Source organism: Bufo gargarizans, chromosome 2, assembly GCF_014858855.1.
Source record: "Bufo gargarizans isolate SCDJY-AF-19 chromosome 2, ASM1485885v1, whole genome shotgun sequence".
NCBI classification, from domain to species: domain Eukaryota; kingdom Metazoa; phylum Chordata; class Amphibia; order Anura; family Bufonidae; genus Bufo; species Bufo gargarizans.
In genome coordinates this window covers 153,471,203-153,494,952 of record NC_058081.1, presented here as the reverse complement: position 1 = coordinate 153,494,952, position 23,750 = coordinate 153,471,203, and the positions used below count along the sequence as shown (strand labels likewise).

The following is a 23,750-nucleotide window of genomic DNA, read 5'->3' as shown; positions in this document are numbered from 1 at the left end:
ATCAACTTCAGACTAATATGTGTGGCTACCTTTAGAGTGCTTTAGGAAAAATGTAAATAGATCAGAATACCATACACTCCGTACCCTGAGGAACAATAATAGGATAGTAATAAAATCCACAAGGGGTCAGGGATCGTTGTAATGAAGAAAACAGACTATGAAAAGATTTAATCCAGCAATTATGTAATACTAGGGATAAACCAAAATTAACTGTGATCCCACCCAAGAGATTTCCTCTGTTATAACTAGGGCCAAGGAGGAGGGAGTGATACATAACAAACTTGGTGAATACCTAAACCCTAGCTATCCAATAATGCTGGGGATATACAGCATACTTTTCGTAAAGATAATCTGTCATCTTGAAAATGCAAATTATTCTGCAGGTAGCATGGCGTAGAGCAGAAGGAGTTGAGTAATTTGATAAATTGTTTTTATAACTTGTGTTTCATTCATTAAAATTTCTGTTTATTCTGGGCTCTGAAGTCAAGGAGCCGATCCTATCAGTGATTGACAGCCTACCCTTTATTACTGTGTATACAGAAAGAGCTGTCAATAACTGATAGGAGCGCCGACTTGACTTTAAAACTCAGAATAAGCAGAAATTTAAATGTCTAAATTGCAAATTTAACTGAATCTTCTCCCAAAAACTATGGATTAATCTGCTCAGCCTCTCCTGCTCTATAATATGCTGCCTTCAAATCCGACAACATGTCCAATGTGACGGGTTCTCTTTAAGATTCACAAGGACTTGGACATCCTCCAGGAAGGCATATACTGTTTGGATGTAATTCTCTTTTCCAACCCACATCCAAGATGTTGGATTGCTGTTGACATCCATATACCCAATGGAGAAGTATTTTTTAAGCGATATTAAGGACTTCCACGATAAAATTATAAATCTGGTCCTGAATTGGGAAGAGTGTCTTAATGACTATGGACTTATCAAGCCTCTATGAATATTCCCACATAAGAAGTCATGTTTTCTGTAAAAGAGGGGATGGAAACACACAAAGACTTTTCCCCCAGGAAGATAATTTAATTTTACAATTACTCTTTGCTGAAGAACAATTATTTTGTATTTAAAAACAGGTTTTACTTACAGAGAACTGGAACAGCTATGGGCTGTAACATAGCGCTAACCTTTGCAGTGATGTACATGAATGGGTTTGAGGAGAAATATGTCTACACAAACAGCTAATTTAAATGTCATTTAAATGTCATGTACGTAAAAAGGTCCATTTTATTGACAACATTGTTTTTTGTATTTGGCAGGATTCAGCATAACGAAAGTGTCGCTTCCATCTCTCTCTCCTTGGACTTCAGCCATAAACAGATTTTATTTGTAGATTCTCCTGAAGGTAAATGATAGTAAATTACACTTTGACATATACACAAAACCAACAGACAGAAACAGCTTACTCGGATACGAGAGTTGTCGTCCTTCCAAACTAATAAAATCTCTCCCTGTTTCCCCAGTTCAGTTGAGTCAAATGTATTATTTCAGACATAGAAACCTGTGACACAAGACTAGACTATATTCCGGATACAATTCTGCAGGAACACTTGTCTAGATTATGATATATTTTAAGGGATGAGCTATTGACATCCTCCATTACCAAATGGGTTATAAATAGGGATCTCATCGCTGCATAACCACATATACCTTGGAGAGTCAGGACATAAAAACCCCAAGACCATTGAAGAATTGTATTTACTGCCATGGATTCTTTCATACTGACATGTTATATAACGGCTTGATAAGCTTTTATATACATTACAATCTGTTGTTTTCCACTGGTTTGATGTTCTTTTATTCTGTCTATACGCCTTTATGGGTCCTATCTCGGTAACACATTGGAGGGGATTTAGCACACCACATCTGTGCCATAATTTGCACATTTTCTCTGCAAAGGTTCTCTGCACTTTAGAAAGGGGATGGGGCAAAGGTTCTCTGCACTTTAGAAAGGGGATGGGGCTTATCGAGAGGGGTGGGGCTTAACACAGCTCACCGGATTTACTATAACTGGCACCAGAAACTGGTATACTTAGTATAGGGCAAGATAAACAACCAGCAGGGTAGCAATCATTGTCCAGCTCAATACATATTGTGCAAATGTTCGGAGGCAAACTGTCTGATTTCCCAGTGTGTGAGATGTGTGAATGAATGATGGATGTCTGTCGCATAGGCATATAGGAATACATCTCATCTATTTACAATAGAAACTCCTATATCTAGGACCTATAGGGACACCAAACAATTCACCATTGAAAACACACCTGCTAACCTGTGGGGATACATGGCCACACAGTACCCATGAGGAAAACCACCTCATAAATAGAATGAAGAGCGAGCGACAGCGGCCCAATCAAGACTGACTTAGCCCGTAACTGCAATCTGATACTTTTAATTACCTTGTAGTATCGGTTTCTCTGAGTATTTTCATTTTAAAAGCAAATAATAAAGGTTAAAGTTTTAACATATAGATAGGACCCCTAAAAGGAGTTTTTGGTCAGGTGACCGTAGAATTATGAAAAAACACAATTCTGATAAAGTTTTTTTATTACACTGTACACTATGTGGTAAAATTTACCTGTTATCTTCATTCTCCAGGTCAGTACGGTTCCAACGATACCAATAATATGTGGTATACGTATAACTTTTCTTGCGTTTTAATACTGAAAACAAAATTATTGGGTAGTTGAAGTGACAAAAAATGGCAAATTGGCTGTTTTTATTTTTTTTCCCCGTTGCGCTATTTGCTGTAAGCCTTTAATATTGTTATATTTTAATAGTGTGGGCATATGTGTGATGGACTATTATATATCCAGTGGAGGAGGAGAGAAGAACAGAACTGGAGGGCAGAGTTAGAAAGAGCTGTCTACAATGCACTACTGGGAGATCATAGATCCACAGTTGATTTGTTCAACTGATTGGATTTTAATGCTGTTGCAGTACAGCATTAAAATGTATTGGCTCCATGGAGCCAAAGTTCGCCTCACCCAAAGTCGCTTGAGAGTTTGGTGAATTACTACTATATTCATATCTGTGTATTTAAAAGCATTTTAAAATAGCAATCTGAGCTGGGCTTTGGTAACGAGGTATCAGCCAGTACCAAAGCCTTCTGATTGCTATTTTAAATTGTTTTTAAATACGCAGATATGAATACAGTAGTAATTCATTGAAGTCAGCCCAGAACTACACTGGCGGACCTCGTCAATTACCTGAAGAGAGCTGGGACCACAGTCTCAAAGATTACTGTTACTAACACTACGCCGTCATGGATTAAAATCCTGCAGGGCATGCAAAATCCCCCTGTTCACACCAGCACATGTCCAGGCCTGTTTAAAGTTTGCCAATGACCATCTGGATGATCCAGAGGAGGCATGGGAGAAGGTCATGTGGTCAGATGACACAAATTGGAATTTTTTGGTATCAACTACACTCGTCATGTTTGGAGGAAGGAGAAGAATGAGTACAACCCCATCCAAACCGTGAAGCATGGGGGTGGAAACATCATACTTTGGGGGTAATTTTCAGCAAAGGTGACAGGACGACTGCGCGGTATTGAAGGGAGGATGGATGGGGCCATGTAGCGTGAGATTTTGGCCAACAATCTTCTCAGTTAGAGCATTGAAGATGGGTTGTGGCTAAATCTCTAGCATGACAATGACCCGAAACACACATCTAGGGCAACTAAGGAGTGGCTCCATAAGAAGCATTTCAAGGTCCGGCTGTGGCCTAGCCAGTCTCCAGACCTGAACCCAATCGAAAATCTGAAACTCACTGTAGCCCAATGTAGTAATCTTTTTCTTTTTAACCTATATTACCCAGAAGGTTTGCATTACACCTCTGGATAATTTCTCCTCTGCAAGAAGAGTATAAATGGCAGCCCCTATTGTCTGACCTGTATTTAATCTTCATTGGTGTACCAATTTATGTGGTGGATTGTAACTGTAAATGTGACCTATAGAAATCAGCTACACAGTCTAGTAAATAAAAGTACATTTTAGAGCTTTTTGAGATGACATCAGACCACTTTGTGTACAGATCACCTGTCCAGCTGCACATATGGTATTGCCATCTCTGTAAATCTGATACATTCGCTAAAAACCTTAGTAGCTATAAATGCTTATAATATAAAAGCCATTAAAGCATGATAAACAAATGCATCTGGTTTTGTAAGGATTGTCTTGATATTATGCCATGTCTTCTATCTGCCCAGAAGGATGTAAACAGTGGGGTCTTCATTCAACTAAAGTGGGGATTGTCAAAAGATATTTTGCACGCTAGGGTTAATGATCTGATATAATATAAAGCTCCTCTGCTCAATACCTCATTCTTGACCCCAGTATATTTTAGACTTGTGTTGTATATTCACTAACATTCTAGTAAGCTGCGTAATACTCCTACACATATATCAAAGGCCAAGCATAATGCAGCTTAATACATTCTGATACACAAATAACATATATTAGGTTACAAATGCTCATGTTGTATTCCTTTTTAATATTACAGTTATGATATTTCATGAGTCCCTTTTCTAGTTCTGGATTTTCTAGTTAAATATTAAAGGGAATTCATCTCCAGTGACCTCTCTATCAAACTATTAGCATAGACTGTAGTTCACCTGATTTAAACACTGTTTTTCTTTGTTTGATCAGAGTCTCCATTCCCTAGTTATGATACTTTTTCTTAATATGCAAATAAGGCATTTGGTGCATTGAGGGTTGCACCCAAGCTCCACTACTTTCTGTGGCCAGAACCCGCCCCCCTTGCTGCTTTGATTGAGATTAACATGGCCAGGCAGTGGCAAAGCAGTGAGAAAGGGGCTGGGTACATAAGTAAGTGGAGCTTTGGGTAAGAGCGTGTAGGATAAGCGTGTAGAGCTTATTTTCTCCACAGCCCCATAATCTTATTGTCAGAATCACTTCTGCATATAGCAATTCTGATAATATAGGTAAATAAGAGCAAAACATCTCAACCAGATGTTACATGTTGGCCAATAGGAAATCATAAAACGCCTACAAACACGTTTCTTTATTTTTTTTTGTGCTGCTATTTCCTGGATTTTTTTTTTAAATAGCAGCATGCTCTGGGTTTGCTGTTTTTTTTTTTCTTTTCAGATGTTTTCCCTTCTTTATAGGAACAAAAGGTCTGAAGAAAAAACTTTTGTGTGACTAAAACACAGCACACAAAAAGCATGTAAAAAAAAAATTACTTTAATGGCATTTTTTACAAGCAAAAAAAAAAAAAGCCAAGACAAATACGTAGTGTGGCAGTATCCTAATGGAGTGGCAACACCCAGACAGCGAAAGGCTTTCTAATGTCTAATATTGACCCTAAACTAGAATCAACTGTAGTAGAATTTACTGGCACTGTAGTAGAATTTCTAGCAGTCAGAGCAATTTAGCTCAGTAGTTAGCAATGTTGACTTGCAGTCTGGGGGCCTGATGTCTAACTGAATCAGGGCTACAATTCTATAGTGTTATGTATAGGCATGCTACTATCAGGCTTGTATAGAATTCCTCTGCATACTGAGCTTTAGTAACCCCATTTTCCCACATCGTGATGTGAAAGTACATCAAGGGCCCCAGATAGTTGGGGTACCTTGTTGTACTACTAGTGGTAGTGTGATCACGAGCGGGAGGACAGCTTGTAATACAAAGCCACACTCTTGCCACAACTGTCAGGCTTGCTTCACTGATAGTGACAACATTTTGGATCTCATCTTGAGAGTTGACAGCAACAGATTCCAAATGCAAATAGCACACTTGAAATGAACTCTGGACCCTTTATCTTCTCATTGTTATTGGGATAATGAGGGAAAAACACACGCCTGGCCATAGAACAGCTAAGAAGCCAACTGTCCCATTACTTTTGCTCCCTTAACAAGTGGGAGGCACATATGAAAACTGTTGTAATTCCTACACTGTTCACCTGATTTGGATGTAAATACCCTCAAATTAAAGCTGACAGTCTGCAGTTAAAGCACATCTTGTTTGTTTCATTTCAATTCCATTGTGGTGGTGTATATGTATAGAGCCAAAAATGTTAGACTTGCGTTGATGTCCCAATATTTATGGACCTGACTGTATATCCACTACAATGCCTTATTATGACAATTATATTTAAAGCAATTTGATACCTGATTTCTCTCAGCCGACAGATATCAGACTAAACCCAAATCTGGTTTATACCATATTTCATCTTTTATCTATACAGATATACACTCACCTAAAGAATTATTAGGAACACCTGTTCTATTTCTCATTAATACGATTATCTAGTCAACCAATCACATGGCAGTTGCTTCAATGCATGTAGGGTTGTGGTCCTGGTCAAGACAACTCCAAACTGAATGTCAGAATGGGAAAGAAAGGTGGGCTACAACAGCAGAAGACCCCACCGGGTACCACTCATCTCCACTACCAATAGGAAAAAGAGGCTACAATTTGCACGAGCTCACCAAAATTGGACTGTTGAAGACTGGAAAAATGTTGCCTGGTCTGATGAGTCTCGATTTCTGTTGAGACATTCAAATGGTAGAGTGTGAATTTGGCGTAAACAGAATGAGAACATGTATCCATCATGCCTTGTTACCACTGTGCAGGCTGCTGGTAGTGGTGTAATGGTGTGGGGGATGTTTTCTGGGCACACTTTAGGCCCCTTAGTGCCAATTGGCCATTGTTTAAATGCTACGGGCTACCTGAGCATTGTTTCTGACCATGTCCATCCCTTCATGACCACCATGTACCCATCCTCTGATGGCTACTTCCAGCAGGATAATGCACCATGTCACAAAGCTTGAATCATTTCAAATTGGTTTCTTGAACATGACAATGAATTCACTGTACTAAAATGGCCCCCACAGTCACCAGATCTCAACCCAATAGAGCATCTTTGGGATGTGGTGGAACGGGAGCTTCGTGCCCTGGATGTGCATCCCTCAAATCTCCATCAACTGCAAGATGCTATCCTATCAATATGGGCCAACATTTCTAAAGAATGCTATCAGCACCTTGTTGAATCAATGCCACGTAGAATTAAGGCAGTTCTGAAGGCAAAAGGGGGTCCAACACCGTATTAGTTTGGTGTTCCTAATAATTCTTTAGGTGAGTGTATATATACATAATCAACCATACCGGCCTAGAACTGAACGCAGTTCCTTGGAGATGATACAGTGTTCTCACTAGTATATTTACAATCTCACTGGATTGGAGCAAGGTTTAGAATGATACTGCAGTTACACCCCAGCCTTATTCCAAAACAGATACTATACACAAAGTATGGTTAATTGAATACGTATATATAGATATATATTATATTAAATCTCCTACGAACTATAGGCAAATAATACTATACCAGTGTATCGGCTAGTAGAAATCAGTTTTAGGGTTCAGGACTAAAATTCCATAAGTCCTATTTTCTATCACGGTGTGGTTTCAAGATGGCTGCCGCCAATAGCTGGATAGGTAGTCAATCCGATGGATGGCTGGATGGATGATTCCCTCAGGTAGGTGGAGCAGATGCAGATCAGGAAGATTATTCTCAGAGAACCTCCCCTCAAAGAGCTGATGCCTCCCTTTTAGCTCATTCAAAAATGGGATTGGTCTAGTTTTATCATTAACTAGTGATAACGACTTATCATTAAAAGGACCTCTCCCAGTGATTTTGCAATCTAGTTCTTAATTTTACTCTAACACTAGATGGCACTAAGGCTCCATGTAAAAAGTCTTGGCAATTATAGCCATTTTCTATATATTTCCCTATTAATTTGAAGAAGGGATAAACTTTAACTAAGATTCCAGACAGAACCTTGAAGAGATCTGAAAGAGACAATGAAGAGACAATGAAGTTTATCTTTTGTCAAACATCTAGTCTCTTTCTAAATCTCTGACTAAACCTAATTAATTCCATACACATACTACGACACTCTTGGTCATTGTTTGGTAAAGGTACAAAATTTGTTTAAGATCACCTGTATCCACAATTCCACAATTCTCCTTCAAGAAATCTTCTAAGAAAGAGATCATTAACTTACACCATTCTCTGACATAGTACTCTTAAACTACCTAGGAATTTCCACCTCAATTCTAACAATAAATGAATATATCTGTAATTACCATACTCTTAGTTATTTAAAGCACATTTTTAAAGGGCTTCTGTCAGCCCACTAAACCGTTTTTTTTTTTGTTTACTAATAATCCCTATACTGCGAGCTCCCTATACATAAGTTAAATAATCATTTTGGTTCAGTAGAATTTGATAAAAAGCTATTTTTAAAATATGTAAATTACCTTGCTACCAGCAAGTAGGGCGGCTACTTGCTGGTAGCAGCCGCATCCTCCGATCCTAATGACGCCCCCTCCGCATTGTGATTGACAGGGCCAGGGAACGGAATCGTTCTCTGCTGGCCCTGCCTGTTTGCATTCAAAATCCGGCGCCTGCGCCGCGGCCGTACCTATCTTCAATGTGCGCAGGCGCACTGAGAGGCGGCCGCTCGCTCGGCCGCTCCATCCTTAATGCGCCTGCGCCGATGACGTCACATCTACACCCGGCGCAGGCGCATTGAGGATGGGGCGGCCGAGCGAGCGGCCGCCTCTCAGTGCGCCTGCGCACATTGAAAATAGGTACGGCCGCGGCGCAGGCGCCGGATTTTGATTGAAAACAGGCAGGGCCAGCAGAGAACGATTCCGTTCCCTGGCCCTGTCAATCACAATGCGGAGGGGGCGTCATTAGGATCGGAGGATGCGGCTGCTACCAGCAAGTAGCCGCCCTACTTGCTGGTAGCAAGGTAATTTACATATTTTAAAAATAGCTTTTTATCAAATTCTACTGAACCAAAATGATTATTTAACTTATGTATAGGGAGCTCGCAGTATAGGGATTATTAGTAAACAAAAAAAAAAACGGTTTAGTGGGGTGACAGAAGCCCTTTAAACCAATGATATAAAAACCAATAATCCCTTTACGTGATTATTCAAATAAACCTTACAATATGTGGTAAAATTATATTCTTTTTACTCACTGGGAATAAATCAAAACTCAGCATATTCCCTTATCTGAGTATATTGCCTTTTATTGAATCTGTCTAAATTTTCTTACAAGATCAGACTGTGTAAACACTTCTGTACAGATCGTTAATCTGAAGTTAGGGATTCTAAGTCCAAAGGATACTGAACTCCCCTTGCCCTTTCAAATAAGACAAGGAAAGATGGCTGACATTCAGCACAGATATCAGGATATCAAAGTCTATATATATACGATGATTTCTTTTATATTCAAAAGTTCTGACAAATCGTTAAGAAGAAAAATAATATTTTATTTATAAGTGTCATAATTTTCCTCTTATAATCCAAAAAAACATACTGATAGGTTCCAAGGTGTAGCAAGGTTCCTAGGCAGGGGTGGATTGGCCATAACGCTTATAGGGAAATTTCCTGGTGGGCCAGTGCCCAGGGGGCAGTGGAGGTTTTTGGGGCTGTATTTTGTTTCTGCTGGCGGCAGTATTTTATGATGGACTGTGGTATTTGGCTCTGTTGGGGTGGTATAATGTGCCACAATATGGTATTGCTGGCTCTGCCTTCCATCAATTTGCACCCGACTACAAAATGGGGCCACAGTATTTTTTCCAGGACCACTTAAAATTCTTAGTCCGCCCCTGTTCCTAGGCTATAATTAACCAGTTTAATGCCACACCCTTCCTGACCAAGTGCATTTTCCAATTTTTTTGTACATGTACTCTTGAAAGCCTTAACCTTTTACCCATTCGGTTATGTTATTATGTTTACTCCTTTTTTTCGAAGATATATGGGGATTTATTTTTATTTCATTTTTATTTTAGTCCAAGAAACAAAAGCAGCACTTCCGGTTAGATTACCTCAGCGGTTCCATTTAGTGGTGGTGTAGGCGGTGTTAGGCTCCCGCTTGCAGGCCCTGTAGATAATGAAATAGAAATGACTTCATGATGACATCTTCAATGATTATCCAAATGTATTCGCCAAGCCATGTAATGTTTAGACTCCTAAAAGGTTTATTCAAGCCTTGCAGTAATTTCTATCTCAATTTGTATTTTAGCACTTTTTGTGTTTATTTTCTATAACCAGGAAAAGTGTAAAAACATTGAAGTTTATTTTATTCTGTTAATAGCACAATGTGCAACTAAAATATTTTCTTTTTAATTGATGTCCCCTTTCTGTAATAGAAAAACTCAGAGATATACAGCACTACTCATCCCACATACTTGGGTACGGACCAGTACACAGGCTTCAAGCTGGATGGTGCACGCAGATAGGGATCCTGGCTGGGGGTCCCGACTCCTGCTCCGGATTATTGAAGTTTCCCTTTCTGTAATAGTAATTTTGATATATGGGATGTATGCACTATGGTCACTGGGGCAGTGCTAAAAGCTGTAGTGCAGTGGTTTTTATTTTTTATTTTGTCTTTATTTTTCGTTATTTTACACTTTGTCCCCCTCATAAGGTCATACAAGGCCTTTGGGGATCATTTAACATTACATCATTTTTTTTCTTTTGCTGATTTCTCCTGTAACTGAGGATGACATATTATACCCAGTTACAGAGGGAATACAGCCCCCAGAGAGGTTGTATAACTTCACTGCACAGCTGATCTGGTTTGGACCATGCAGCTTGTGCAGTCACCTGGCCCCCAGCAATCACATGACTGCTGGCACCAAAGTAGGAAGCTGCATTGCTGCCTCCTGATTGCCATCGAAAGTGCTTGTGGAGCGTTGTGTATAAAGCAATGGGGAAGGTGAGGACGGAAAAAAACATCTCTGCCTTCTCTATGGGGAGCCCTGATATCACTGACAGTTGGCTCCCTGCTCCCGATTTTTGCAATGATGTTTAGAAACGTTTCTGCAGATATACAGTACAGACCAAAAGTATGGACACACCTTCTCATTCAAAGAGTTTTCTTTATTTTCATGACTATGAAAATTGTAGATTCACACTGAAGGTATCAAAACTATGAATTAACACATGTGGAATTATATACATAACAAAAAAGTGTGAAACAACTGAAAATATGTCATATTCTAGGTTCTTCAAAGTTGCCACCTTTTGCTTTGATTACTGCTTTGCACACTCTTGGCATTCTCTTGATGAGCTTCAAGAGGTAGTCACCTGAAATAGTTTTCACTTCATAGGTGTGCGCTGTCAGGTTTAATAAGTGGGATTTCTTGCCTTATAAATGGGGTTGGGACCATCAGTTGTGGAGAAGTCAGGTGGATACACAGCTGATAGTCCTACTGAATAGACTGTTAGAATTTGTATTATGGCAAGAAAAAAGCAGCTAAGTAAATAAAGAAAACTCTTTGAATGAGAAGGTGTGTCCAAACTTTTGGTCTGTACTGTATGTGCCGGCCAATCAGACATATATCGTCAATGGGCTGTCGGCAAGTGGTTAAAAATCAGTAACAGAACACAACACTAGTGTTGATCACGAATATTCAAATTGCTAATTTTTATTGCGAATATAGGTACTTCAAAAATTCCCGAATATTTAGAATATAGTGATATATATTCGTAATTTCGAATATTCGTGATTTTTTTATTGCAAATTTTTGTAATGCAAATTTTCGGAATGCAAATTTTCATCACAAATTTTATCAATTGCTGAGTAAAAACATGATTCCTCCCTGCTTCTTGCTTGTGGGCCAATGACTCATTGGCCCACAAGCAAGAAGCAGGGAGGAATCATGACTTTAAATGGGGAAAATGATGAATATTCTAATATATAGCACTATATCGAATATATTAGTTTTTTCGAATATTCGTAATATTCTAAAACAAGAATATGTAGCAATATAGCGAATATATAAAAAAAAAAAGAATATAGAGCAATTTAGCTAATATAGTCTATAATCTTCTTTGTCTAATAGTTGTAATTTTTGGAAATAAATTACAACTATAAAAAAAAAGATTATAGCACTATATTAGCTAAATTGCTCTACATTCGCTGTATTGCTATATATTCTTGTTTTAGAATATTACAAATATTCAAAAAAACGAATATAGTCAATATAGTGCTATGACTCATTGGCCCACAAGCAAGAAGCAGGGAGGAATCATGTTTCTGCTGAGCAATTGAAAAATTTGCAATAAAAATTTGCATTGCAAAAATGTGCACATTACGTGATCATTAACTTGTTGAATATAACGAATATTTTAATTTGCGAATATTCGCTGAATATTCTACAAAATATTAGCAAAATATTGCGAATTCAAATATAACCCCTGCTGCTCATCACTACACAACACATGGTTTGTTGGATATTGATGTTCTCTAATGCTGGCCATACAAATTAAATAATTGTCTGGGGAACATTTGACTGCAGCGATGTCTCCCAACTGTACCATAAATATGAATGTTCGTTTCAGTGGGGGGAGAGGGGGAGAGAATATGGCAATGCCAAACCCCTCTAGCAGTGTACTATCTTCTGATGCTACCAAAAATCCAACATGCCCAATATCCTTCTCACCATCTGCCATCTGGAGATACTCAGGAAGACCCAATAAACAAATGATTGAGGGCAGTGTTCCCTTTAAGCCTTGGCATCTGCTGAGCGGGGTCAGCTTAGAGATGGGCAATGCTCAGTCAAAAGTGGGCGATAGGACAATCAAACAAGAGATAATTGTTGTATATAATTATATACTGTATGTACAGCTGGTATAAGTTATACATCTTCTTGTATATAGTGATACGGACAGGGCCGTCTTTAACGCGGGGCAGCTGCCCCGGGCTCAGTTGCTCCTGGGGGGTCCAAGGTAGCTGTCTCTTGAGCCCTGCTGGCCACTGGTGAGATGTGGAAGCGCTCATCTCCATAGTCATCTGTATCGCCATCCTCAGGACAGCGATACAGATGGAAGTGCTGCGGCGGAGCAGGGGAGGGAGAGGTGTCTCCCATTCCCATTCCTCTGATAGGCTATGACGTCATTGCGCCGCCTTAGCCGTACAGCGCGCAACACCGGCCGGAAGAGGCTTGCATTGCATCGCTGCCAGCCTGATGGAGGTAAGCATAAGTGTTTAATTTTTTTATATGGTACTACTACTGGCACATGATTGGGGGTAATCTATGGGGGCGCCTGTTACTGGCACATGATTGGGGGGCATCTATGAGGGTACTTGCTACTGGCACATGATTGGGGGGCATCTATGGGGGCACGTACTGGCACATGATTGGGGATCATCTATGGGGGCACTTGTTACTGGTACATAATTTGGGGCATCTATAGGGGCACTTGTTACTGGCAAATTATTGGTGGGCATCTATAAGGGCACATCTTACTGGCACATTATTGGGTGGCACTATGGGGCATCTATGGGGGCACTTCTTACTGGAACATTATTGGGGGCACTATGGGGGCATCTACTGAGGCCACAAAGAAGGGGTATTTTATATGGGGGGCTCTGTATGAGGGCATTTTATCCTGGGGCACATTATGGTGGGTACTATGGCGAACGGGAGAGAGGAGTACTATGGGCTCATCTATGGGGGCACTAAGAAGGGGTATTTTATACTTGCAAATGATGGGGTACACTGAGGGCATCTACTGGGGCACTATATATGGGGCATTTTATACTGGTACATTATGAGGGGCACTAGGAAGAAGGAGGAGAGGAGCACTATGGGCGCATTTACTGGGGGCACTATATAGTGGTATTTTATACTGGCACATTATGGGGGCACTATGGGGACATTAACTCAATTGGAGGCATTCAAATTGTGTATTTCTTGCACTGGCACATTATAAGGAGAATTATTACTACTGTGGGACATTATGATGGGCTTTATTACTACTGGGTGTCTATGGGGAACATGATTACTAGTATGGGCACTATGGGAGCATTATTACTTATGGGGCACAGTGGGGACATGTAGGGGGCACTGTAGGAGCACTATTACTACCATGTGTGCTCTAGCAGAGAATTATTCCTATTGGTGGGACTTTTGGGAGCACTATTACTGTGGGGGCACCTTGGCACAGTTTACCACAATTATTTTTGGGGGACGGTATGTTTACACTATTACAGGGAGTGCAGAATTATTAGGCAAATTAGTATTTTGACCACATCATCCTCTTTATGCATGTTGTCTTACTCCAAGCTGTATAGGCTCGAAAGCATACTACCAATTAAGCATATTAGGTGATGTGCATCTCTGTAATGAGAAGGGGTGTGGTCTAATGACATCAACACCCTATATCAGGTGTGCATAATTATTAGGCAACTTCCTTTCCTTTGGCAAAATGGGTCAAAAGAAGGACTTGACAGGCTCAGAAAAGTCAAAAATAGTGAGATATCTTGCAGAGGGATGCAGCACTCTTAAAATTGCAAAGCTTCTGAAGCGTGATCATCGAACAATCAAGCGTTTCATTCAAAATAGTCAACAGGGTCGCAAGAAGCGTGTGGAAAAACCAAGGCGCAAAATAACTGCCCATGAAATGAGAAAAGTCAAGCGTGCAGCTGCCAAGATGCCACTTGCCACCAGTTTGGCCATATTTCAGAGCTGCAACATCACTGGAGTGCCCAAAAGCACAATGTGTGCAATACTCAGAGACATGGCCAAGGTAAGAAAGGCTGAAAGACAACCACCACTGAACAAGACACACAAGCTGAAACGTCAAGACTGGGCCAAGAAATATCTCAAGACTGATTTTTCTAAGGTTTTATGGACTGATGAAATGAGAGTGAGTCTTGATGGGCCAGATGGATGGGCCCGTGGCTGGATTGGTAAAGGGCAGAGAGCTCCAGTCCGACTCAGACGCCAGCAAGATGGAGGTGGAGTACTGGTTTGGGCTGGTATCATCAAAGATGAGCTTGTGGGGCCTTTTCGGGTTGAGGATGGAGTCAAGCTCAACTCCCAGTCCTACTGCCAGTTTCTGGAAGACACCTTCTTCAAGCAGTGGTACAGGAAGAAGTCTGCATCCTTCAAGAAAAACATGATTTTCATGCAGGACAATGCTCCATCACACTGCGTCCAAGTACTCCACAGCGTGGCTGGCAAGAAAGGGTATAAAAGAAGAAAATCTAATGACATGGCCTCCTTGTTCACCTGATCTGAACCCCATTGAGAACCTGTGGTCCATCATCAAATGTGAGATTTACAAGGAGGGAAAACAGTACACCTCTCTGAACAGTGTCTGGGAGGCTGTGGTTGCTGCTGCACGCAATGTTGATGGTGAACAGATCAAAACACTGACAGAATCCATGGATGGCAGGCTTTTGAGTGTCCTTGCAAAGAAAGGTGGCTATATTGGTCACTGATTTGTTTTTGTTTTGTTTTTGAATGTCAGAAATGTATATTTGTGAATGTTGAGATGTTATATTGGTTTCACTGGTAAAAATAAATAATTGAAATGGGTATATATTTGTTTTTTGTTAAGTTGCCTAATAATTATGCACAGTAATAGTCACCTGCACACACAGATATCCCCCTAAAATAGCTAAAACTAAAAACAAACTAAAAACTACTTCCAAAAATATTCAGCTTTGATATTAATGAGTTTTTTGGGTTCATTGAGAACATGGTTGTTGTTCAATAATAAAATTGATCCTCAAAAATACAACTTGCCTAATAATTTTGCACTCCCTGTAGTGTCAGGGGTACTATTTGCTGGGCGCAGTTATTTTAGGGCATTGTGTGCCAATAATTATTGAAGAGCACTATCTTCATGGTACTACTATTATCAGGGAGTTTATCTGTTTCTGCAGTATAGTATTGGAGAGCACAGCGGCACAGTAGTGGGGGTGGTAGAATGATTTGTCCAGAAGATGGGAGGACGATGTAAAAGTATTACCCTGCTTTCACACCTGAGCGTTTCTCAAACGCGCGTAAAACGCGCGTTTTTGTCGCGCGTTTTATGGTTGTAATAGTAAACGCGCGTTTGACGCGCGTTTGTGTGATTGACTGCAGTGTCCTATGGCCACAAACGCGCGTCAAAACGCCCCAAAGAAGCTCAAGTACTTGATTATGCGTCGGGCGTTTTACAGCGCGATCGTACGCGCTGTAAAACGCCCAGGTGAGAACCATTCCCATAGGGAAGCATTGGTTTTCATGTGTTGAGCGTTTTACAGCGCGTTTGAACGCGCTGTAAAACGCTCAGGTGTGAACTTAGGGTAAAACTAAGATTTTGTTTGTCAAACTGCAGAAATGAAAAATGGTGGTCTGATCTGAAGGTCTGAAAGGAGAAGATGAGGAAAGAGAACATCTACATCAAAGAGACGTCACTGAATGTAAGAGGTATGTGTGCTGTATTACCCTGTATGTAGGGGTGGAGGGAGGACTTAGTAGTACAGTACTATCTGCACATTGTAAAAAAAAAAAAAAAAAAAAAAAAAAAGTAATCAGCACAGTACTATATATTTGTGTCAGAAGTTGTGCTTTTTTAATTTTTAGAATAATGAAACAGCCATTTTATCGGAACCACAACAGGTAAACGTAGTAGTTCTGGGGGCTATAGTATGTCTCTGCAAACAGACAAAAAAAGGCAGTATTTACATTACTGCCAAGGAACCCCTCTAGTGGCCACTCATTATTATTAAAGTTTACTACTCTACGAGCTGTGTGGATTATTATTTTTTGTCTGTGTTGTGGTGGAAAGCATGATTGCATGCTAGGGTGTGGGAAGGCGAGATCCAGGGGGCCCAAGTAAATTCTTGCCCAGGGTCCAATCAATATTAAAGATGGCCCTGGATATGGACCATGAGGGCATAACCTGGGTATCTCCAGTATATAATATATATAATAATATATGTACAGCTGGTATCATTAAGACATCATCTTTTATATAGTGATTTGGACCATGCTGGTATAACCTGGGTATCCCCTGTATATAATTATATATGTACAGCTGGTATATGTTATACTGTACATCTTCTTGTATATAGTGATATGGACCATGCTGGTATAACTTGGGTATCACCTGTATATAATTCTATATGTACAGCTGGTATAAGCTAAACATCTTATATATAATTATATGGACCATGCTGGTATAACATGGACATCTCCTGTATATAATTATATATGTACAGCTGGTATCAGTTCAACATCTTCTTTGATATAGTGATATGGACCATGCTGGTATAATATGGGTATCTCATGTATATAATTACGTATGTACAGCAGGTATAATTGTAGTGTCCCACTACGTAAATGTGGGCACTACTCAAGGGTCAATTGGACCACGTTGTTCCCCACCTTTTGTGGAACATGGTCATGATATTTTGTATTGCATTTTAATGTATGTTATATCATCTCCTGTGTACCAGGCCTGTTAGGGGTGTAGTTCCTTCTCCTAGGCAGTAGAGGGAGCTAGGGAACCCCCTAGTATATATAGTCAGGTCCAGTTCAGGGAGAGTTAGTGAGTAGAGTGTGTAGTTAGAAGCCAGTGTACACTTTAGCTAGAGTTCAGCTGAAGATCAGCTTCTAACATGCAGCTAGATAGCCCAGGTTCCTAGCTTGCACCCAGGAGAAGAAGTTGCCTCCTGAAGATATCTAGCGTCTTGTAAAGTACAGAGCAGAGCCAAGTTTTATCCAGCCAAGTAGAAAGCTGAAGGGCAGAAGGATATTTACAGCAAGAGGATTTATACCAGAGGAAGGTTTCCCTACCCAAGGATAAAGCCAGCTATAGGGCATAAGGGCCTTGGAGAAAGCCAGACAGGATCTGAAGAAAGTACAGCCTGATCTGTGAGTGTTATTCCCTCTGAGTATCTTGCAAGGACTTTGCCTGCCATTTATGTGAAGCCTGCCTGTTACCAAGACCCTGCATATGGAACTAACTGAAGCCTGTATATAGTTGAACTGTTCAGTAAAAAGAAGTTCTGGTTCACTACAACTGTGTGTACCTCAATTATTCCTACAATAAATCGGTGTGCCACCGTTACCGGCACCGGCGTCACGAACTATAAGGGATCTTGCCACCGGCACACAAAACCTACACCATCCAGGGCACATCACCTACCACCAGGCCTGGTCCCTATACCCAGAGAGTGCCCCAGAGGATCTATGTGCCAGCCTCTTCATCACTGCTGTACGCCTGCCCAGGGTATATTAAAAACTGTGAGTACCAATAGCAACCCTCGGTCTGTTAACTGTACCCTGTGACCCCACGTTCGCTCACCCTGCAGGACTGGTGTATTGAATAATTATACATCTTCTTGTATACAATGATATGGACCATGCTGGTATAACCTGGGTATCTCCTGTATATAATTATATATGTACAGCAGGTATAATTATACATTTTCTTGTATACAATGATATGGACCATGCTGGTATAACCTGGGTATCTCATGTATAAATGTATATATGTACAGCAGGTATAAGTTATACAGTACATCTTCTTGTATACAACGATATGGACCATGCTGGTATAACCTCGGTATCTTGGTAACCTGAAATATATGTACAGTTGGTATAAGTTATGCATCTTCTTGTATATAGTGATATGAACCATGCTGGAATAACCTGGGCAAGTGGGCGTCTCCTGTATAATACAAGCGAATACCTAGGTTATACCAGCATCATGGTTCATGTAACTACAAGATGTATAACTTATAACAGCTATACATATATCATTTTTTACAGGAGATGAGATGCCCAGGTTATACCATTACAGTCCATATCACTATATACAATGAGGGGACCATCATTCTAGTGGTAGCAGGGAGAAACAATGCGGCCGGTGTAGTGCTGCTGAGTGCATTCTAACTCTTATTGCTGATGCTAAGCTGACAGCCTGACACTTCCTCTCCTCATACATTTACCTGAGCTGAAGGGAGAAGAAAAGCACCACACTCATTAGAGACTCACTCTAGCCTCTAAGATGGTGCCGCCTTCATGTTACCTCACCCTGATGTTGTGTGCTCAGTCCTCCTCTTGCGGTCGGAATAACAAGGAGGAGGCATCAGTAGTGTGGCAATATGGGGTAGGCGGTGCCCCCCCTGAGCCGCACACAGAACATCCTGTAAGAGTAGGAGGAATAAATGTGGGCATTTTGCCAGCAGGGTGAGTGCTGAGCGGACTTTAAAAACTTGTGAGAGAGAGCACTATAATTGCTGCGTGGCCGCACATCCCCGCAGCTTAGAGGGAACACTGATTGAGGGTCCATCTTGCTGAGTTTATGTGTATTCCAGCCCCTTGCAGCAGAGGAGCTTTGGGGCCACTTCAAGCACTCCAGTCCAAATATCACTGCAACCAGCAATGTGAAACCCCTGGATAGGTTAACTGGAAGTTAAAGTGCTGTTAGTAGCTTGCAGTGTTCTTGACAGCCAACATGTACAACTTCATATTCAATGGCAAAACATACATTGATACGATCATTTATTTGACGACCATGGCAACATTGCAGACAAAACATCAGATAAGTTCGCTTTTGGTGGATACAAGTTGGTGGTAGAGCTCTAGCTTCCAGTATTGCATGTCAGAAAAGCAGTTTCTAATCATGCAATCCTTAATTAGCCATCTGGGTCTCACGGCAGCCAAGTCAAGATTCATGTAGCCAACAGTTTTTGGCCTGAAGCTCTGATCACATTATAGAAAGAGCAAACGAGAAACAATTTACTATAAAGATTTCTTTGCAATGATAATTCTGTTAGGGAAATGGGAAATGTCTGATGAAGTCTTAAAAGTCATTGCTGTCCCACAGTTAATGTTCACAAAAATACAGTATCCAGATGTGTTTCCTGAAGGTTATAAAACTTAAAGGGATTCTGTCACCTCCCCTAAGGCAAAAAACGATTTAAAACCAGCCATGCAGCACAGCTTACCTGGATTAGGCTGTGCTGTTCAATCTTGAAATCCGTCCAGCAGTTAGTTCAAAAAACGAGTTTGATCAATGAGGAAATGCGTCCTGAAGGTGCCCAGAGGGGCGTTTTTTTCTTCTGAGAGAGCCCAGTCCCGCCCCTTTTTCAGTGCCCAGCCCGCCTTCCTTTTACTTCCTAACCGCCGCCCCCAGCCTGCCACAGCCTCCCCTTCCTCTCCTCCCCCTCCCTCTTGCCGAACGAAGTCTCGCACAGGCGCAGTACCCACTGAGGGCTGCGCCTGTGCGATCATCAGGAGACTGAGGGCGGCAGCTTCATCTTCGTCACTGGGCATGCGCCGAGCCCAGTGACGTCCGATGCTCGCTCTTCCCTCAGTCAGCAGGGAAGAGCGAGCATCGGACGTCACTGGGCTCGGCGCATGCCCAGTGACGAAGATGAAGCTGCCGCCCTCAGTCTCCTGATGATCGCACAGGCGCAGCCCTCAGTGGGTACTGCGCCTGTGCGAGACTTCGTTCGGCGTGAGGGAGGGGGAGGAGAGGCAGGAGAGGCTGTGGCAGGCTGGGGGCGGCAGTTAGAAAATACAAGGAAGGCGGGCTGGGCACTGAAAAAGGGGCGGGACTGGGCTCTCTCAGAAGAAAAAAACGCCCCTCTGGGCACCTTCAGGACGCATTTCCTCATTGATCAAACTCGTTTTTTGAACTAACTGCTGGACGGATTTCAAGATTGAACAGCACAGCCTAATCCAGGTAAGCTGTGCTGCATGGCTGGTTTTAAATCGTTTTTTGCCTTAGGGGAGGTGACAGAATCCCTTTAAAGATTACCTTTCCTCCATAGACGGAACATGAAGCAAGGGACAGTATATACTGTATACAGGGGAGGGATTCAAATGTTTAAGAATAGGTTACCTACTCAACGGGGAACAGAAGACGTGCAGGGTCGTGACACATGTTTACACCACCCATAAATACACTTTAATCATAAATATGCTATACACCCATACATAGCCATTAAAAGTAAGAGAAGTCCTCGGCACTCACCATAAACAATATAAATTCTTATTTATAGTTCATTCAGGTAATACAAGGGAGACAAACACAGGGGGGTTGGTCTGCAGAAAACGTCAAAGGATACCAAATAGTCACTGGCTTTTGTGTTTGCCTCCCGTGTATTAGGCTACTTTCAAACTAGCGTTTTTTTGCGGACCCGTTGTGGATCTTCAAAAACTATTCCGTTACAATAATACAACCGCATGCATCCATCATGAACGGATCCAGTTGTATTATGTCTTCCATAGCCATAACGGATCCGTCATGAACACCATTGAAAGTCAATGGGGTCTGATCAGTTTTCTATTGTCAGAGAAAACTGATGCGTCCCCATTGACTTACACTGTGTGCCAGGACGGATCCGTTTGGTTCCGCTTCGTTTGCTGCACGCAACGTTTTGGTGTCCACCTCCAGAGCGGAATGGTGACTGAATGGAAGCAAACTGATGCATTTTGAGCAGATCCTTTTCTATTCAGAATGCATTAGGGCAAAACTGATCCGTTTTGGACCACTTGTGAGAGCCCTGAATGGATCTCACAAACGGAAAGCCAAAACGCGAGTGTGAAAGTAGCCTTACCTGTAATGGTACACTAAAAATAAAGTGTTCCGCCATGGATTTACTTTGCACTGAATGATGGAAAATTCAATCACTGATGACACTGAGCACCATTACTTATTGGCTGTGTGGAACTACTGATGTCAGCAAAGGCATTTTGTGCATAATTACTGGCACTTCTCGTAGTGCACCGTGGCAAATTTATTTGGCACTAAGCCATGCCTCTAACTCAGCCCAATGCCTATCTATACATGCCCAATCCACCCCAGTTCCCTTTGTGTCACCACACAGTAGTTATGTCCCCTTAGTGCCCCACACAGAAGCTATGTCCCCTTAGTGCCCCCACACAGTAGTTATGTCCACTTAGTGTCACCACAAAGTAGTTATGTCCCCTTAGCACCCTACACAGTAGTTACCATATTTTTCATTCTGTAAGAAGCACCAGACTGTAAGACTCACTTAGGATTTGGAGGAGGAAAATAAGAAAAAAATAATATCTTCCATCAGACCTCAGATCAGACCCCCACATCACCCCAATTCTTCATTAGACCTCCAAGCTCCATCACCCTCAGTCAAAACCCACAACCTTCATCAGCCTCAAATCAAATGCCCCCCAGCCTCCATCCGCCTCCCATCAGACCCTCCAGCCTCCATTAGTCTCAAATCAGCCTCCCATGTGACCCCCCCCAGCCTCTATCAGCCTCAGATCAGCCCCCCCAGGCTCTATTATCCTCAGATGAGACCCCCATCAGACTCAGATGAGACCCCCAGCCCCAATCAGCCTCAGGCAAACCAGGGCTGGTGGAGGCATAATATTTACTGGGGGAACACAATGGGGCACAAATATATATAACGAGGGGCAATAAGGGGACATTATGTATACTTTGTATGCTGGGCACACTACGGGAGCCATTTGATGTCCAGGGGGCACTGTTGGTGGGGGCATAAAATATACTGAGGGCACTGCAGCTCATAAATCAAACATAAAAATAGGACTCTGATCAACTGTCAAGAGGTCCATGATTCAGGCATGTTAAAAGACTTCACCCGTAGACATAGTGCTGCTCCAGGAGACTCATTTACCTTCTGCTGACTTTCACCTCTTGGGCAAAACTGGGTATGACATGTCTATGGAGCATTCTCAGAGAATAATAAGGGGAGAGGTAATTATACTAACACATAAAAACTTTTATTTTTTCCTCATTGATGTCTGCTCTGATGCCCGGGAGGATAGATGGGCACATATCAGATTTCAACCTAAAGGTGGAAAATGGAGTGTATGCAATCTCTATGGTCGTAACAGAGATAATGCAGCCTCCTAACAGACGAGGTCCCTAATAAGATAGCAGGTGGAGATTTCCAGTAGAAGACTGGAAAAACCCCTCAAACAGTTACTTACCTACTAGGTCTAGAGGCAACCACTTAGCACCTTTACTTGCTAATGTCCACTTACAGGACGCATGGAAGACCTCCCATCCTAATGAGAATGCATTTTTCCCATGTTCATTCCAGTTGGTCCCATATTGACTACCTAATTCTGTAACCATCTAGGACTCGACTGGTTACATAATTCTGTAACCAGTCGAGTCCTAGATGGCTCTATTCATGATATGGTCATTTTGGACCACACTCCAATCTCACTCACCATATATGATAATATTCCAAAAGGGTCTGACATATTATGATGTTTTCCAGCCTATCTTGCAGAGGATGATGCCTTTAAAGACTTGCTTAAGGGATGGTGGCTTAAATATGCGGGAGATAATGCTGCTCATCGAGAAAACTCTTCCCTTTTTTTGGGTAGCTGCTAAAGTGGCACCTGGAGGGAGATTGATCTCCAATGGTACCTCCATAAAACGCACAACGCACTTAAAATACACTTCTGCTAGTACTGCCCTTCAACAGACATACACACATTTTGTTCAGGATCCTACCCCTGATAATAAGGATAGATTGGTGGCAGCCAAACAGGCTACAACAGAGTAGGCATTTTTATAGGACATCTATGGTGGAGAAACTCCTTCAATTTGGCAACAAATCAAGGAAACCCTTGGTAAGATTAGTCAAAGGAAACAACCTTCTTCTCATATACAAATGCTACAGTCTCCCAAAAGAATTCTACTATCAGACATTCCAGTGAACGAGATACTGAAGGGATCTACGGAGAATTTGTGAGTTCACTATCCCGGCAATCTGAAATTCAAGATTACCGTCCACCATGACAGGAGCGGGAGGCAAGGAGGACGGTTCAGCAGGTTCGACATATCTCTTGAGCAATGATTTGTGGAAAACACTAGGAATTTTAAAAGCCTTCAGAAGTTCAGGACAAAAGGCTACCAGGTTAATAATGGCAGAGATC

The 23,750-nt window shown here is 41.5% G+C and overlaps 1 long non-coding RNA gene across 2 annotated transcripts in view; it reads right to left on the bottom strand.

Annotated features, from left to right (window-relative positions):
- Nucleotides 1–306: 306 nt before the first annotated feature.
- Nucleotides 307–23,750, bottom strand: part of LOC122929634 — a 49,416-nt gene continuing 25,972 nt past the window's right edge. The window contains exons 2-4 of one of the 2 annotated variants that reach the window (XR_006387991.1): nucleotides 9,882–9,937; nucleotides 6,468–6,524; nucleotides 307–1,352 (exon numbers count right to left, since the gene is read on the bottom strand). This is a non-coding gene — a long non-coding RNA (uncharacterized LOC122929634). The remainder of the gene's footprint in view (nucleotides 1,353–6,467; nucleotides 6,525–9,881; nucleotides 9,938–23,750) is intronic. The other variant, XR_006387990.1, reaches the window with a different exon arrangement.